This window comes from Dendrobates tinctorius, unplaced genomic scaffold, assembly GCF_039654945.1.
Source record: "Dendrobates tinctorius isolate UK_male_01 unplaced genomic scaffold, ASM3965494v1 ptg000081l, whole genome shotgun sequence".
Lineage (NCBI taxonomy): Eukaryota > Metazoa > Chordata > Amphibia > Anura > Dendrobatidae > Dendrobates > Dendrobates tinctorius.
In genome coordinates this window covers 14,522,899-14,536,603 of record NW_027361749.1, presented here as the reverse complement: position 1 = coordinate 14,536,603, position 13,705 = coordinate 14,522,899, and the positions used below count along the sequence as shown (strand labels likewise).

General features: G+C 44.6%; 1 long non-coding RNA gene across 1 annotated transcript in view; it reads left to right on the top strand.

The window, feature by feature from the left end:
- LOC141096892 (uncharacterized) overlaps positions 1–13,493 on the top strand; it is a 50,165-nt gene extending 36,672 nt beyond the window's left edge. The window contains exon 3 of the long non-coding RNA XR_012233806.1: positions 12,394–13,493. This is a non-coding gene — a long non-coding RNA (uncharacterized lncRNA). The remainder of the gene's footprint in view (positions 1–12,393) is intronic.
- The last annotated feature ends 212 nt before the right edge of the window (positions 13,494–13,705 follow it).

The window sequence follows — 13,705 nt, the reverse complement described above, 5'->3', positions numbered from 1 at the left end:
AAATAGAAGATATCTGTGTGTGACTCTGGAAAAACAAGCCAAGGAGATTTTCCATTTTTCCAGACCTACACCTTATAGAGCTGTCTGCTTTTCAAACAGTTTTGTATATCTGCTGTTTGATAACGGTCAAAACTAGACAGAGACAGCGTGTGTCAGTCCGTATAAAAATAGATGGAGATTGACAATTTACCATACACACACCGTATAGAGCTGTCCGATTTTCAAACAGTATTGTATATCTGCCGTTCGCATTACAGTCACATCTATACAGAGTCAGCGTGCTTTTCAAACAGTTTCGTATATCTGCTGTTTGATTAGACAGAGACAGCGTGTGTCAGTCCATATACAAATAGATGGAGATTGACAATTTTCCATACAGACACCGTATAGCGGTGTACGCTCCTCACACACTACTGTGTACCGCCTTGTATCACGGACAAATAGAAGCTATCTGTGTGTGACTCTGGAAAAACAAGCCGAGGAGATTTTTCATTTTTCCAGACCTACACCTTAGAGAGCTGTCCGCTTTTCAAACATTTTCGTATATTTGCTGTTTGATAACGGTCAAAACTAGACAGAGATAGCGTGTGTCAGTCCGTATACAAATAGACAGAGATTGACAATTTTCCATACACACCGTATAGCAGTGTATGCTCCTCACACACTACCGTGTACCGGCTGGTATCACGGACAAATAGAAGCTATCTGTGTGTGACTCTGGAAAAACAAGCCAAGGAGATTTTTCATTTTTCCAGACCTACACCTTAGAGAGCTGTCCACTTTTCAAACAGTTTTGTATATCTGCTGTTTGATAACGGTCAAAACTAGACAGAGACAGCATGTGTCAGTCCGTATACAAATAGACGGAGATTGACAATTTTCCATACAGACACCGTATAGCAGTGTACGCTCCTCACACACTACCGTGTACCGCCTTGTATTATGGACAAATAGAAGCTATCTGGGTGTGACTCTGGAAAAACAAGCCAAGGAGATTTTCCATTTTTCCAGACCTACACCTTAGAGAGCTGTCCACTTTTCAAACAGTTTTGTATATCTGCTGTTTGATAGCGGTCAAAACTAGACAGAGACAGCGTGTGTCAGTCCGTATACAAATAGACGGAGATTGACAATTTTCCATACACACACCGTAAGGCAGTGTACGCTCCTCACCCACTACCGTGTACCGCCTTGTATCACGGAGAAATAGAAGCTCTCTGGGCGTGACTCAGGAAAAATAAGCGGAGGAGATTTTCCATTTTTCCAGACCTACACCTTAGAGAGCTGTCCACTTTTCAAACAGTTTTGTATATCTGCTGTTTGATAGCGGTCAAAACTAGACAGAGACAGCGTGTGTCAGTCCATATACAAATAGACGGAGATTGACAATTTTCCATACAAACACCGTATAGCAGTGTACGCTCCTCACACACTACCGTGTACCGGCTGGTATCACGGACAAATAGAATCTATCTGGGTGTGACTCTGGAAAAACAAGCCGAGGAGATTTTCCATTTCTCCAGACCTACACCTTGGAGAGCTGTCTGCTTTTCAAACAGTTTTGTATATCTGCTGTTTGATAACGGTCAAAACTAGACAGAGATAGCGTGTGTCAGTCCGTATAAAAATAGACGGAGATTGACAATTTTCCATACACACCGTATAGCAGTGTATGCTCCTCACACACTACCGTGTACCGGCTGGTATCACGGACAAATAGAAGCTATCTGTGTGTGACTCTGGAAAAACAAGCCGAGGAGATTTTTCATTTTTCCAGACCTACACCTTAGAGAGCTGTCCACTTTTCAAACAGTTTTGTATATCTGCTGTTTGATAACGGTCAAAACTAGACAGAGACAGCATGTGTCAGTCCATATACAAATAGACGGAGATTGACAATTTTCCATACAGACACCGTATAGCAGTGTACGCTCCTCACAGACTACCGTGTACCGCCTTGTATTATGGACAAATAGAAGCTATCTGGGTGTGACTCTGGAAAAACAAGCCAAGGAGATTTTCCATTTTTCCAGACCTACACCTTAGAGAGCTGTCCACTTTTCAAACAGTTTTGTATATCTGCTGTTTGATAGCGGTCAAAACTAGACAGAGACAGCGTGTGTCAGTCCGTATACAAATAGACGGAGATTGACAATTTTCCATACACACACCGTAAGGCAGTGTACGCTCCTCACCCACTACCGTGTACCGCCTTGTATCACGGACAAATAGAAGCTCTCTGGGCGTGACTCAGGAAAAATAAGCGGAGGAGATTTTCCATTTTTCCAGACCTACACCTTAGAGAGCTGTCCACTTTTCAAACAGTTTTGTATATCTGCTGTTTGATAGCGGTCAAAACTAGACAGAGACAGCGTGTGTCAGTCCATATACAAATAGACGGAGATTGACAATTTTCCATACAAACACCGTATAGCAGTGTACGCTCCTCACACACTACCGTGTACCGGCTGGTATCACGGACAAATAGAATCTATCTGGGTGTGACTCTGGAAAAACAAGCCGAGGAGATTTTCCATTTCTCCAGACCTACACCTTGGAGAGCTGTCTGCTTTTCAAACAGTTTTGTATATCTGCTGTTTGATAACGGTCAAAACTAGACAGAGATAGCGTGTGTCAGTCCGTATAAAAATAGATGGAGATTGACAATTTTCCATACACACACCATATAGAACTGTCCGATTCTCAAACAGTATTGTATATCTGCCGTTCGCATTACAGTCACATCTATACAGAGTCAGCGTGTGTTTGTGTGACAATCCGTAAATACATATACGGATATTGTTAGTTACACAAAAAACGTATACAGCTGTACACTTCTGATACAGTTCCGTATATCTGCTTGTTGGATTATGGTCAAATACATACTGTGAGAGCGTCTGTGACTAACAAAATATATACGTAGATTTATTTTTTTTTAAATACACCTTACACAGGTGAACGCTCCTCATACAGTACCATCTCTCTGCTGGTATTTTTGGCACATTTTCCCAAACATGAGGAAGTATGGTGGAAGAGGCCAGGGGGTGCAGCTGGTACTGATGGTGGTGGTACATCGGCTGGTTCTGGCAAAAGCACAATAGCAGCTAAGGCAGGAAGTGTTGAGCCTGCATCATTGTCTGGCCCAAGAATGCCTGTATGGTTCCCTTTTCTTGGAGTAGGAAAACCGCTTTTAAAGCCAGAGCATCAGGAACAGGTTTTGGCATACATTGCCGAAACAGCCACAAGCTCTATTGCCTCCTCTTCTGAACGTTCGAAATCTGCAAGCATTTAGTCGTCAGTGCAGGGTTCTGGTCAGTAAAAACACCTTTCCTTGTGTCCTTCACCCCCACCAAAAGTTAAGGATGCGGCAGCCCACACTTCAGATTACTCTATGGAGCTCTTTTCACATACCATGCCTGGGTTATCCGGTCAAATCCGGTCAGTCCAGGATGAATCTGACATGGAGTGCACTGATGCACAGCCACTGCTAGATGATTCTGCTGGTACATTGACCCAGAGCACTGCATTGCCCTCGCAGTCTACTGAGCCAGAATCTGACCCTGATAAAACTCAGGTGCCCCTTCCCGCATACTATACCACCTTACACTGTGACACAGAGGAAGGTAAAGAGGAAGGTGCAGATGACTTTGAAGAGGAGGTGATGGATGACCCAGTTCTTGACCTGGATTGGCATCCTTTGGGGAGGAGGGTGGTGCTGGCAATAGTTCAGATAAGGAGAAGGATCCGCAGCAGGCATTGACATCGCAACAGCGGTTATCTGGCAGGCCCGTAGCTGTCCAAAAACGTGGACCAAAACTAAAAGAGTTGCAGGACAGCTTGGCCAGGCAGTCAACTTAGCACAGCGTGCAAGGCCAGAAAATGTATATCATAGTAGGAAGAGTGCAGTGTGGCACTTCTTTGTCCAAAATCCTACTGAAGAGGCAAAGGTTACCTGTAAGAAGTGCGGAAGGACCTTTAGCCGAGGTAAACAACTCAGAAATTTGAATACCAGTTGCATGCTTAGACATTTAATCAACATGCACTTGCAAGCGTGGACGTACTACAAAACCTCAGGTAGCACATGTGCACCTGCTCCGACTGAAGGTAGCCAGCAATGCTCCATCGCTTCCCCCACTGTAAGACCACCACCACCGTTAAGCACACCACCAGCACTAAATGTAGAGGTGTCGTCGCACAGGGGACAGCGGCGGTGGAACAGTGCTGCCTAGCCCACGGTATAGGAAACAGTTGGCTGTAGGCTTTTGACCCTCCTCTTCCTCCATCAGCAAAAGCTCGTCCACAGAGCGCAGTCACACGAGCACTCCGTCTGCAGCTGGCAGTGTTGCACAGAGGTATCCCACTATCGAACAGCTAGTGGTAAGCGTCAGCAGGCTGTGTTAAAGATGATGTCTTTGGGCGACAACAGACACACCGTGGAGGTACTGGCCGACTACTTGCAGCGACAAACTGAGTCATGGCTGGGCAGTCTACATCTTGAGGCAGGCAAGGTAGTCAGTGATAATGGCCGTAATTTTGTGGCAGCCATAGCCTGTGCAAAACTCACACACATACCTTGCCTGGCTCACAGTTTGAACCTGGTGGTGCAGTGCTTCCTTAATAATTATCCGGAGTTAACATCCCTGCTCCATAAGGTGAGAAAGACTGTGCTCTCACATCCATCACTCAAACACCCACTCCACTCGTATGCTGAAGCTGCAGTGATTGCTCCACCTCCCCAAGCACCGCCTAATCATAGACGTTGCAACAAGGTGGAACTCCACCCTGCACATGGTTGAGAGGCTGTGCGAACAGATGCAGGCTGTAATGCATTTGTGGGAGGATACACGGGCAGGCAGTTTGAGGGAAGACATGGAATTGTCGGGTGTGCAGTGGTCAAAGCTGTAAAGTCCTTCAGTGTTTTGAGGAATGCACACAGCTGGTAAGCGCAGACAACGCCATAATAAGCATGAGCATCCCACTTATGCGTCTGCTCATGCAAAGTTCGACGCACATTAAGGATCAGGCGTCTGCAGCGGAGGAGGAGGAAGAGGGAAGCCTTGATGACAGTCAGCCATTGTCTGGTCAGGGAACTGTCCTGGACGAGGTGGAGGAAGAAGAGGAAGAGGAGGAGGATGATGATGAGGGGTGCAGTAAAACCTCCGTCAGGGGGAGCTGGTGAGGGAAGAGAGGTTACACACTAAGAGCAGCAACCCTGATAAACAGCACAGGTGCCACAGGTAATGAGAGAGAATAGTCAGATGAACTGAGTCAGAAACTAGCAGGAGCAGACGTACCAGAAGGAGCAGCAATACACGTAGTCAAAATACCAAGCCGAGAGTCAGAAAGCCAGAACATGAGCACGGGGTCCAAAATGTGAGATGAAATACATGGTCGGGGTACAAGCCGGGGGGACAGATGCCAGAGAGGGAACGTAACAGCAGAGGCGAATACCAAGAGACTGGGTCAGTGATCAGTCCGGGTCATACACGTGAATATCAGTCAAAGGTAGGAGGATCACCAAGGTACAAGGGTCAGAGGCTCTAAACTGGAAGCTTGAGCTATCACTAACACTGGTCAGCAGGCTGTGAGAGACTGAAATAGCCCAGCTAGCTCCAGAACGAGGCTGAGGAGATTAACCCCCGCATGACCAGTCCGGAGTGAAGACAGCAGAAGATAAACTCTGGACTGGACCATGACAAGGGGGATGATTATTTTGGGCAGGAGGATGCTTCTCAGGGGGCAAGAGAAAATGTTAGCGTTCCAAGGTCAGGTACAGTGTTTGTGCGTGACTGTAGGGATGTGGATATGCCAGAAAGTGCTCCTCCACCCAGCAGTGGCAGGGCAGCATTGACACCTGGAACATTGGCCCACATGTGCGATTATGCCTTGCAGATCCTAAAAAGGGAACCCTGCATTGCCAAAATGATGAGGGATGACGACTACTGGCTGGCCAGCATCCTCGATCCACGCTGCAAAGGCAAATTACACAACATCTTGCCACAGGAGAACCTAGAGATAATATTGGCTAAACAAACAAGCAAGTCTGGTAAACCGTTTGTGTGAGGCTTTCCCAGCGGTACTGGTTCTCCCACGAGCCGTAGTGGGCACAATGGAAGAGGTGTTCGTGGTGCACACAGCTGAAGTGGCGTTGGAGACAGGGGTTTAATGACCATGTTGTGGAATGATTTCTCAAGTACTGCTCACACGACTGCTAATACTGCATCGATTAAAAGTGACAGGAGACAGCAGTTGTCAACTATGGTTCCAAACTACTTCTCCTCCCATATCGATGTTCTCCCTCACAGGTCATTCCCCTTTGACTAGTGGGCCTCTAAACTGGACACCTGGCCTGAATTGGCACAATATGCCTTACAGGAGCTTGCTTGCCTTGCTGCTAGTGTGTTATCTGAAAGAGTCTTCAGTGCTGCTTGATCAATCCTAACAGAAAAAAGGACCCGTCTGTCGACCCAAAATGTTGATGATCTAACCTTCATTAAAATGAACCATGCATGGGTTTCAAAGGATTTTGTCCCACCCTCCCCTGCTGACACGTAGGTGGCCAGAAAACTGCCTTGCTTTTGTCCTCTTCTTCCTCGGACTTGCCCAATTCCGCCCTTTGCGGCAGCTGAATGTCCAGCCAACATATCAACATATACCATTTTTTAAACCTCCCTAAGTGGGCTGCCCACCCACCCCCCAATGGCTGGGGTCAACACTTGGCACACCCGGGCAAGTTCCGTTGCTCTGAACAGGTGGATGGGCCCACTGATGGCCGACGGCACTGGCACAGGGGCCCTCATAGTACAATACAGTGTCTCTGATGGTGGGGGGGCCCACTTGCCGTCAGGCACACCAGCGTACTATGTGGGGCCCTGTGCCAGTACCGTCGACCACGATTGTGCCCCCCCTGCTTGGTCATGGCCACAGCACTTGCAAGTTGCAATACTTACCTCTCCCTGCTCCACCGCTGTGTAGTCTGGGCAGTTTAATCATTCACAGGGACGGCCGCTAGAAATTTGGTGTATTGGTCGATGATGGTTAAGATGTAGCTATGGCCTGTCCTGTTGGCCTCTACCTTCAGATGATCAATGGCTACCATTTGTAATTGACGTCAACTTACAAGCAGATGCAGTGGTGCTTTATGATGACCTTTCACAGTTGTGATAGTCACAGACGTGTGACATTCCTGCCACCATTTTTCAATGTCTCCTCTCATTCCAATCCAATAGAATCGCCTACGGCCTGTGGCTTCTGTCTTTTGCACTCCAAAATGACCAGACACATCATGATAGGCAGTGAGGACCATGTCTACATCTCTCCCTGTGATCACAATTTGATGGAGACGAGTAACGGTGATGTGATCCATGCTACTGCGATAAAGCAATCCTTTCTTCACAAAGAACCGTTTTCGCTGTATCCACAGACACAGTAATTGAGGGTCTGCATCGCCTCTGCAACTTCTACTGGGAGGTTTTCCTGCGATGAGTAATTCCCAAATTTCTGCTAACACTCGACTTTCCGTCTGTACTGGCATCCATGTAGTTTCCAGTAGCGGAGAGTCTGGACTGGCTTACTGAGATTGAAATATATAGGAAGATTTAAAAGTACCACAACACAGTATACAGTTGTACGCTTCGACTACCTTTCCCTTTTTCTACTTTTTAAATTCCTGTTGTAATACACAGTGAGCATGTGAGTGTCTGTGTCTGACTCCGGAAGTATAGATGGAAATTTACAATTACCCCTAGACTGGATACACCTGGTATGTGCTGATACAGTACCTTTGTTTAAAATTTTGTGTTACGGTATAATCCTTAGTGAGTTAGCATGTGTGGTTTACGCCTTCTATATATACGGTGAATCGGAGATACCAATTTTTATCCTATACTCGATACAGCTTGTATCTTGTTATACAGTACCTTTGTTCGACATTTAGTATTACGGTCAAATCCATACTGAGTAAGCATCTGAGAGTGACTATGGGACTATGTATACGGAGATTTCAATTGTACCCTATAATATATAAACTTGCTATCTTGTTATCCAGTACCTTTTTTACAACATTTTTTATTATGGTCAAATCCAGACTGAGTGAGCGTCTGAGGGTGACTCCGGAAATATATACCGAGATTTCAAATTTGGCCAACACTGTATACAGCTGTACGCTTCTGATACAGTAATCTTTTAAGCTATTTAGATTCTGGTGTAATCCATAATGAGCCTGTGAACGTCTGTTACTCCGGCAATATATTAGGAGCTTTAAGATTACCCCAACACTGTATACAGCTGTACGCTTGTGTTACATTACCCATTTACAGCTTTTCATATTCTTGTGTAATCCATACTGGGCCTGAGAGCGTTTGTGTCTGCCTCCTGAAATGTATATGGAGATTCAGAATGTTTTCACTATACTATATATACCTTGTATCTGGTGATACTGTACCCTTTTTCAACTTTTTATTTTATTGGGTAATCCATACTGAGCCTGTGAGCGTCTGTGTATGACTCATGAAATATATACGGAGATTTACTGTTATCCCTAGACTGTATAGAGCTGTACGCTTCTGATACAGTACCATATATCTGCTGGTATTTTCGGTCCATTTTCCAAAACATGAGGAAGTATGGTAGAAGAGGACATGGACGTGGGCGTGGGGGGCCACCTGGTACTGATGGTGGTGGTGGTGCATCTGCTGGTAGTGCCAAAAACACAATAGCAGCTAAGGCAGGAGTGTTATGATTGAGTCACCGTAGGAGGCAAAAACAGAAATGCTAGCTAAGTCCAGAAAACCAGAGAGGTTGGCAGCTATCGGATTGCAGACCCCTGAACCTATCAACACAACTAGCAGTAGCCGTGGGGGGTTCCTACGATGCCCTAGACCCCTCGATCACAGCCGGAGAACTAAACAGCCTAAAGACAGAAAGGGAAGTCTAAACTGCCCCAGAGCAGACCCCAAAGCAAACGGCAGCCCCCCACATATAATGACGGTGAAGCAAGAAGAAAGAACACAGCACAGACAGAAAGATAGACTGAGCAAAGACGGGGCCCAAGCTAACTAGATAGGAAAGGACAGGAAGGCTGCTGTCTGCAATCCGTGAAAAACCCTATGAAAATAAGAGCCAACAGACTGACAGTGAAAAAGGCCCTGAAGACGCTAGGCTTCAAAAAGACTATGTCAGTACTCAGGAGTATTCTGAAGACAGAGCAACTGGCAAAAGGAGATTCAGCTCACCCCAGCAGGGAATGGCAGAATCCAGAAAAGCAAGGCAAACAAAAACAAAACACAAATGCTAAAAGGCAAAGCAGAAAACTTAGCTTTAGAGGAGCAGGAATCAGACTGGTCTCCTAGAAGTCCACAGAGAAATCACCCGCAGGGCAGAAGGGCGTCGGCAGCCTTATATCCAGTCCGTGACTCCACTCAGCCAGTCATCATCATTAGGCTCAGGTGCCTGATAATCAGGCTCATTACCTTCCTTTACCAGAATAGGGAGTTCACCAGACCTCAGTGACGAAGGGGAAAATGAACTCACAACACAGGAGGTGTTGAGCCTGCGTCATGGTGTAGCTCTGGAAGGCCTGTAAGGCTCCGTTTTCTGGGAGTAGGTAGACTGCTTTTAAAGCCGGAGCATCAGGAACTGTTTTTGCCTTACCTTGCTGAAACAGCCTCCAGCTCTATCGCCTCCTCTTCTGAAGTTTAAAAAATTGCAAGCACTGAGTCGTAAGTGCAGACTTCTGGTCAGGAGGAACCTCTTTCCTTGTGTCCTTCACCCACCCCAAAAGTGAAGGATGCGGTAGCACACACTTCAGATTACTCCATGGAGCTCTTTTCACATACCATGCCTGGGTTAATTAAAAATGGGGCCCATCATATACTGGAGCATTCCAAATGGGGGACATCAGTCACTGGAGCAGAATTTATGGGGCCCATTATACACTGGAGCATTAAAAATGGGGCTCATTATATATGGAGCATTATTAGGGCCCATTATACACTGGAGCATCATCCATGATGCCCATCATATACTGGAGCATTCCCGATTGGGGACATCAGACACTGGAGCAGCATTTGCGGCGTCCATTAAACACTGGAGCATTATAAATGGGGCCCATTATATATGGAGCATTATTAGGGCCCATATTACACTGGAGCATCATCCATGAGGCCCATCATATACTGGAGCATTCCAGATTGGGGACATCAGACACTGGAGCAGCATTTACGGGGCCTATTATACACTGGAGCATGAGAAATGGGGCCCATTATATATGGAGCATCATCCATGAGGCCCATCATATACTGGAGCATTCCAGATGCTGGACATCAGACACTGGAGCAGCATTTATGGGGCCCATTAAACACTGGAGCATTGGAAAAGGGGCCCATTATATATGGAGCATTATTAGGGCCCATAAGACACTGGAGCATCATCCATGAGGCCCATCATATACTGGAGCATTATAAATGGGGCAGATCAGACAGTGGAGCAGCATCTATGAGGCACATGATACACTGGAGCATTAGAAATGGGGCCCATTATATATGAAGCATTATTAGGGCCCATCATACACTGGAGCATCATCCATGAGGCCCATCATATACTGGAGCATTCCAGATTGGGGACATCAGACACTGGAGCAGCATTTACGGGGCCCATTATACACTGGAGCATTAGAAATGGAGCCCATTATATATGGAGCATTATTAGGGCCCATCATACACTGGAGCATCATCCATGAGGCCCATCATATACTTTAGCATTATGTGGAGCTCATCATATACTGTATGGAACATTATATGTGAGTGACCAATTATTCTGTATGGAGAAATATATGGGACTCATTATTCTGTATGGCGCACAATGTGGTGGCCATAATACTGTATGGAGTAATATACTGTCCTTCTTTTGAGCTATTGTACAATTTAAAATAGATCAGTCATGTCATGTAAGCAGTGAAGTATTTGTCATTGTACTATACCTATATTTCTGTGCCGTATCGGAGCATCATGAGTTGTGGTATGTGTTAAAGGGGCGCACTGACACTCTTTTACCCAGGGCACACAACAACCTGGAGCCAGCCCTACCCCCCACAACTTTAGCCAAATAACCCCCAGTTTTCAATGCGTAACTATTATTATGAAGTAAATTAAGGTTGACAAGCTTCAGTAATAAGAATTGATGTTTTTGGCATTGAAATGGGCACTGTAGGTGTGTTTACTGTCCTCCACTCCCTGCCGACTCTGCTTCTCCATTGACTTGCATTGGGTTTCGTGTTTCAGTCAGTCTCCGACTTTTCCCTATAGTCGGCCGATTTCGTTCGACCCGACTTTTGCGAAAGTCGGGTTTCATGAAACCCGACTCGACCCTAAAAGAAGCAAAGTCGCTCATCTCTAGTGTTAACCTAAAAATACTAACACAACAGACAATAAACACCCAAAGATAAAGTGTAAATGCTGTAGCTCAGTGGATAGAGAAGCTGACCACAAAACACAAACTCATGGGTTTAAGCCCAGATGTGTGACAGAAAGTTTGAGTCAGTGTTCTGCATAGAACAGTCTGCCTGATCACAAATGAATAAGAGATAATTTCTGGACCATTTTTAATTTACAAGCATGAAAAGTCAGTCAGTGTACTTTGTTATTAAAATAGCTGTTGGTTACTACCGGATTACCATTACTTTGTTTTTACTAAAGAACTTGAAAGCAGTTGGATATAATCCTAGGATACCTACCTTTACCTTTGGTATTTATGTATTTTCCAAAGCAATTGAAGATTTGCAGTATTATTGATTTGTAGTAGATTGATTTGCCGCAAATAAAAATTTTTTGAAAAATTATGATTTGCTGTAAATCGATACACTGTAAATCTAATTTTTTTAAAAATGTATCACACCTACCAAATTTGAATTTAAAGATTCACTCATTTCTGGTACTTATGCAACTTTGTAGATATGTTTCTTTTACTTACATACAGTATATTCTTACGTTTTTGTAATAAGCTCTAGCAGTAATTTTTTGCAGAAAATTTAGTCATATAGGTCTTCACTTATCAGGAGTTGCTCACACTGGTAGGAATTACATGATGTTTCTAATGGCAGTCTACAAAAGTGCATCTTTTGTTTGACTAAAATTCATAATTATGCTTTAAGTACCCTTTGCAGCAATAGATAATGAGTTTACAGATAACCACCTACAGATAGAATTGGAGAAAAAGTTAAGATATCAAGAGAAAAAAACAATTTAAAAATCAGAGGAATCCCAGAATCAGTACAACCTTTTCAACTAAAAAAAATATATTTCCAAAATGGTTTCTCAATTATTAAAAAAAAAATAAAGGAAGACAATTTGGTTGCTAACATCTTCAGAATTCCTAAACCAAGTTCTCTTCCAACAGGCATAGCGAGAGACGTCATTGTGTCCTTCTATTCTGAGTGGATAAGAAATTATCTTTTGGCTTTGACTAGAGACTCAAAGAAATGACCTTCCCCAACAACATAACTTTGTTTAAAGATTTGTCTAAGATCACGATGCAAACAAGGAAATCATATTGACATATTAAGCGTGAACTCCTACGTACTGGAATTCTTTACCGCTGGACCCAAGTATCTTGTAGCTGAAATATGTTTCAAAATCATTCATCATCTCATCTCCGGAGGAAGGTCTGGATTTTCTAAGCCAACTGGAAATCACTACTTCCACACAACTCTACATGGCTCTTTTCCACATGATGGTTTTCGCTCTTCGCTCTTTTTTCATTTCGTTAAGATACATAATTTGGATTACAAAATGTTTTCTTCATTTCTCAAGTGAATTTTCTTTTCTTGGATTACATATCATTACATATCATTGTCATATTCATAGTACTGAATCTACGAACATTGTTTACATGGTCAAGAAGAAATTGACATATAAACATATTTCAGTATCATCTCTATGCTGATGACACACAGATCTACATCTCTGGACCAGATATCACCTCCCTACTAACCAGAATCCCTCAATGTCTGTCCACTATTTCATCCTTCTTCTCTGCTAGATTTTTGAAACTTAACATGGACAAAACAGAATTCATCATCTTTCCCCCATCTCACGTGACCCCCCCAACAAACCTATCCATTACAGTAAATGGCTGCCCACTCTCCCCAGTCCCACAAGCTCGCTGCCTCTGGGTAATCCTTGACGCTGATCTCTCCTTCAAACCACATATCCAAGCCCTTTCCTCTTCCTGCCGAATTCAACTCAAAAATATTTCACGAATCCGTTCATTCCTCAACCAAAAATCTGCAAAAACCCTAGTCCATGCCCTCATAATCTCTCGCCTTGACTACTGCAACCTCCTGCTCTGTGGCCTCCCTTTGAACACTCTCGCACCCCTCCAATCTATTCTAAACTCTGCTGCCGGACTAATCCACCTGTCCCCCCGCTATTCCCCAGCTTCTCCCCTCTGTCAATCCCTTCACTGGCTCCCCATTGCCCAGAGACTCCAGTACAAAACCCTAACCATGACATACAAAGCCATCCACAACCTGTGTCCTCCATACATCTGTAACCTCGCCTCCCGGTACTTTCCTGCACGCAACCTCCGATCCTCACACGATCTCCTTCTCTACGCCCCTCTTATCTCCTCTTCCCACAATCGCATACAAGATTTCTCTCGCGCATCACCCCTGCTCTGGAACTCTCTACCACAACATATCAGACTCTCA